The sequence below is a fragment of the Aphelocoma coerulescens genome, chromosome 2, assembly GCF_041296385.1.
Source record: "Aphelocoma coerulescens isolate FSJ_1873_10779 chromosome 2, UR_Acoe_1.0, whole genome shotgun sequence".
NCBI lineage: Eukaryota > Metazoa > Chordata > Aves > Passeriformes > Corvidae > Aphelocoma > Aphelocoma coerulescens.
Genome location: NC_091015.1, coordinates 54,312,238 through 54,317,968, shown reverse-complemented (window position 1 = coordinate 54,317,968; position 5,731 = coordinate 54,312,238).

The following is a 5,731-nucleotide window of genomic DNA, read 5'->3' as shown; positions in this document are numbered from 1 at the left end:
AAATAAAAAGGGGGAAAGAATGATGATTTCTAAGAGCTGGAATGAAATTTACTGTGAATTGAAAGAACAAGGAAAGGAAAACATACTGTAATCACGTTGTGGCGTTGGAGTTTCTAGCTGTTGTCTCCATCGCTCCTACCCTTTCTCCAACGGTGTCCGTAAATATGCCTGGAGTATGGTGTTACCCATATCTCACGCGGCTGAGAAATCGAGAACCAAGACATTCAGAAATGCAGCGCTTCCTTGCCATCACTGCAGAAATGCTACAACCACCACAACCTCCATGCTGCAGGCTTTAAGGAAAATTTTGATTACCGGTCACTGAAATTCATTTGACCAGTGGATTCATAAGATGACCAGGGCTGCGTTAGGGGAGCCAAGCCTCTAGAAAGCATGAGGTGTTTACAGCTGCTCGGGGCTTTCAGCTAGTAAGGGAGAGGGAATTTTTTCTGCGGCATAAGGAAATTCTGAAGCCCTAATCCATGCGCAGCCTTGTTCAAATGAAACCTACTACTCCGATAGTCTCATATTTTCAGACTGCACGGTAATTAAGAAAGAGAGGTCTGAACAGAAAAATCGGCTCTTAATGATTTATTATCTTATGTTTTAAGATTATATATTAGAGCCAATTACTTGGAATAAGGAAATCTGGCCTAAAGCTATTGAAAGAAAAAGGCAAAATTACAGATCAACTACCTTCTTAAAGACAGCTTCCTATATGAGTACAGCTATATATTTAAAGTATTGAAAATTAAAGGGTTACAACTCTTGGAAACGAGGGGTTTCATGTGGACAGAGTTTGATTAGGGACGAAGGAGGTCGGTGTTACACCTCTGCAACTGTTATTGTTTCTTCCTATGTTTTTGGACGTCTTTTCTGCCAGGGTGCCTGAACACAACCATTGCAATTGCTTTAAATGAGGAGTGTGAGACCCATAACCATTAAGAGACAGGCTCACAGAGATTTTAAATGAAAACTTAAATGCTGCCATAGACGCGATGATGACAACGTTTTGATCAGTATTGTGGATTTTTGCTTACATAATCATGCATTAAATTTCGAATATAAAGCCATCTTGATATTTGCTTGGCTAGTAGTAATTAAAATATATGTATTGGGAGATGCAATGCTTCATGTCTAGTCTGTTCCATTGCTTAATATGCCAGTAATCAGATATTCTGATGAGTAATGCCTCAGCTATTAAATCAGCTGGAGACTTTTTCTTAGTTTCTGAAACAAACCTGATAAATAAACTGTTGTAGGAATTCCTGTGTACTGAATTCAAGAAGGAAGTATTAAGGTATATTGCATTTATCCAAAACAGGGACACGGAGGGAAAGAATAACTTTTTTTTAATAATCAAATTGGTGGCCAATGACAGTTCTATTTCTGATGCTTGCAGCAACATTTATAGACTACTTCAATTTATGTCATTTGAACCAGTTAACAAGATTTTTTGATCATTATCTTCTGCACTAATTTATTACTAATTTGTAGGGTCTTTCTTTCCTTCAAAATTATCCGTATATACACACACTTTTTTTTTTGCATAATTTTCAAGAAAAGTAAAATCTCACCATTATTTTTGTGTTGACTAATTCTGTTTTTCTTTGTCCATAAAGAACAATTTTTTTCCACTGGAACTGAGCCTGAATGGCATAGCTATTTACTTTAACAGAGTGAAGACCTTGATGTGTACGAGTAAAATGTAGTCTCAAGTATGAGGCAGAAGTTACATTGATTAGTCCTGTGTCTCAAAGAGCGTTTAAATACTGCAAGCATCCCTGTCTCTTCTCCTCTTTGCTCCTGTATGAAAGTGAGACTGTGACTTTTTTCATATACTACAACCTCACTTCGCCGGAAGAAGACTCCTTAATTTTTGCCTTTCTGGTTAAGAGGACAAGAATGATGTATTTTTTTGCTGACAAGTGAATATATATTTAGTCAGTGTCTGAAAAAAATATCTGTAGTTGATTCTTGAATATGTTCCTAGAGCATGCACAGTTAGAAGCCAATTATGCATACATTTTTAAGATCCATATGGGAAATCAAAGATTCAGGCCCAGAGCCCTAGATATTTCTGTAATTGGTAATTTTGCTTTGTCCTCATATTAGTACCATGGCTACTCATTTGTTACTATGTTCCTTACAAACATAGTTAAATGCCAGGATTTCAGAAGGAAAGGTGACCATCTAAGTTTACCTTTAGCTGTTTCTTATTTTTAATTAATGGGCTTCCTACATTTTACCGTATTAAAAGTTGACTCTCCAAAAGCAGTGCTAAGGATGTAAAAAAAAAAAGGGTTAACAAAAAGATTTAAATCATTATCTTTTAAAATTCAACCATGAAACTCTCCTTTGCACTGAGGATTTCTTACTGCAAGGATACACAATGGACATGTTAGGAGACTGCTTGACCTTTCGAAAAAAAATATGTCTGCAGCATATTCTTCTAGTGAACTGACACCAAAACAAACCTATTAAAGTATAAAAGAGCTCAGAGGAAACTTCTGAAGCTGCATAGACACACTCAGTGCTTCTTGGGGAGGAAAGGAAAAAAAAGTAGAAGAAGAAGAATAACCGGACTGTTCGTGAATTTACTGATGAAGCCCTGCACTGTAATATCCCATATAACATTTACTCTCCTTGTTTCGGTAGTGGAACTTGACACACTATATTTTAGAAAAATTAGAAATATAAAATGTATTTTAGAAACATTTTTACAATTGAAAGAACACCAACAAGTTAATCATAACTGCAATTCACCTATTAAGATACTTGTTTTTCTGAAGTAGGGGTTTGGGGTTTTTTAAGGTGCAATTTTAGAAAATGTTTAGCTACCTAATAGCTAAAAATTGCAAAGCTGATACGAACCAAATTTCTATAAGCAACGTGTCTAGATGCAAAAGTATCCTAACCACTTTGCAGTGAAACAAATAGAGATTAAAATTACAACAACCCATGCAGAAGTAAAGCATCCAAAAATCAACAAGAGTTAAGCATAAGTACTAAAGGCCTTATGAAATTTATATATATATATATATATATATATATAAGTTGTATGTTTTAAACCTGTTTTTAAAAGGGCTAGTTCCAGTTGTCCTCGTCAGGTCAAAAAGAAAAGCGGTCCACAGTTCAGGGGCCAGAAGCAAAGACATGGACCATACCCCTCCTGCTCCTGCAAAATCCAGGCTCCAAAAGCCCCATCCCTGCAGACCTCAGGGGGCGGGATGGCACACAAAGAGGCTCTGAAAGGTATCTGGGACCATGCAATGCATCAAGGGCGTTCGGCTGATTCTACTGTTGTTATCAAGTACCCAATGGAATTGCTTATAGTGAATTTGGCAATAATGCCCTATAGAAACAGCACTTTGAACTTATATGGTACCTTTGATCCAGGGATCTAAAAGGAGGGGTCTGTCAGTATTACTATTCCCATTTTACAGAGGGTGAAACCGAGGCAGAGCAGATTTTCTCAAGGTTGTGGAAGAAGGCAGCTGAGAAAGGAAGGTGGACAAAGAAATTAACTCTTCCCCCACACACTTTTCTCTTTTTTTATTGCTCAAGCCAATCTTCAGGAATACTTTCTCTGGCTCTTATCTTAAACAGGGATCAAATTTCTGGTGTCAAGAACAAGGTCCTTCTGCTCATAGCTGCACCAAATAGCTCCCCAGGAAGGTGATGAACACTCACAGTCCACTGGCCTGATGTGGCAGAATTTTCTTTGCCAACTCTTGCCGATAGCTGCCCTCATTCTTACCCTTCTTTTGACCAGTACTGTCAAAATGGGCAACTGTCGTAAGAGAAAACAGCATGACAAGGAAAGCTTCATTTCTTGATTCTCCAACTTCAGGGTTGTCCAGGTGGCATTTCTTTCTCTTACTAGTGGGCACCAGACGTTGCCCACTGCAGAGGGAGGGTGGTGGGTGGAGGATTGCTATGCCCTGAGATGGCAGGGGGAGCGGAGAGGAAAATACGATTTTTTTTAACACCATTGCCTTTCCAAAGTCATATGAGTAGTGACAGCTAACTCACACTTGGGACCCCTCCCCCGCACTTATCCCACTGGATTGTGGCCCCTGTCAGCCATTCTAGTTCCACCTTGTCTCTTGTATGCAGTAAGCCTTACATTACTCTCCCAAACCCCCAACCCCCCCGGCCCAGGAGAAATCCCCTGTTTTAAAAAGCTCCAAATTCAAAAGAAAGCAGTTTACGTGAAAATCAAGCAGCACTGTGAAAGAAGTTCCTTTAGTCTAACGCTACCTGTGACTGACAAATCAACGGGGGAAAAAACAAATCTTTAAGTGCAACTTCCTAATAAACTTAGAGTCTGTTACAACAGGATTACCAGAGGAAAAAAACAGGCGTAAAGGTACCCCCTCTGTGAACCGCGCATCTCCCCGCTGCAAGAACTGCAGAAACTGGAGGCTGGTGGGGGACAAGAGGCTGCACGAAGCAAAACAAGAATTCAACCCCCCACATCAGTTCGTGCCAAAGCAAATTTATGCTGCGGGGGGAACAAAATAATATCCATCTTTCGCTAGCAACGGATGTTTTCCATAGCCACGTTGGTATATACGGTCCTTATTTCATGTGGAGGGAGGTGTGAATGTATTTTTCCATCCTGGAATGTTAAACACAGACTTTGCCAGTGCAAGACGGTGCACGCAAAAAGTCTGTAAAACATTCTGCTATGCAAGCCCCAGCATGCCGAGAAGAGGCCGCCACGGACGTGCCTTCACACGCCGCGAAAAAACCTTGTGCAATTCGTATTTTCTTGTTTTTTACGACTCGCTAAAGAAGCGAGGGGCGGGCGGGGAGGAGGAGGTGTTGGGGAGAGGGGGGGGAAGTTCGCTTCTCCCATTAAACAAAAAAAAAAGAAAATTGCATAACGAGATACTTTTCTTTGGCAACTGCTTCCTGACAAATATTTACAAGGGCAGAGCGGGAGCGCGTTTCCGCCGACGTGAGCGGGGCCCGTCGCCACCTTCCCGGGCTCCCCCGAGCTCCGGGATGAGCGACGGGCCGGGATGAGCCGCGGGCCGGCCTCGGCGGCTGCCCCATCCCAGCGCCAGGGCCGATTTTCCACAGCAGCCCGAGCGCCTCCCGGACTTGGCGACTCGGGCGTTTGGGAGAACGGAGTTTCGCTACAGTTGGTGCTGTGCGTTAAAAAAAAAAAAAAAAAAAAAAAAATTAAAAACAAAAATTAAAATCCCCAGGCAACGAAACTCCAAATTAAACGGGATGGGAAGTAGGAGGGAGAGAGAGTCACAATCGCCTTTTGCCCCCTCCCTCCCCCCCCCGCTTCCCTTCTCAAAGCGGGACTCCGGCTGATCCCTTCAGTCGCATCCCCTCCCCCGCCGCCTCTACACCCCTGAGGGCAGCAACTTCGTCCCCAGACCGGGAGCTCGGATCCTTCTTTCCCACCTCCGGAATAAGGTATCTCCGCCGGGCTCCCCCCGCCCCGGCCAGCCCTGCCCAGCCCTGCCCTGCCCAGCTCGGCCCAGCCTTCCCTCGGCTCGTGCCGCTTCTCCGCTCCCTGTCTCCCTCCGCCCTGGGAGCGGGGCACTATTTCTCCTCCTCCCTCTGCCTGCCCTGAGCGCCGGGCGCCTGTGGAATGCCGCGCGCGGGGCCCGGCCGCGGCGGCAGGATACACAGCCGGGCCCGCCGCTCGCTATAAGAACCTCCTTGTGAGCGACGCCATTTTAAGACTCTCGCTCGGTTCGGCGCT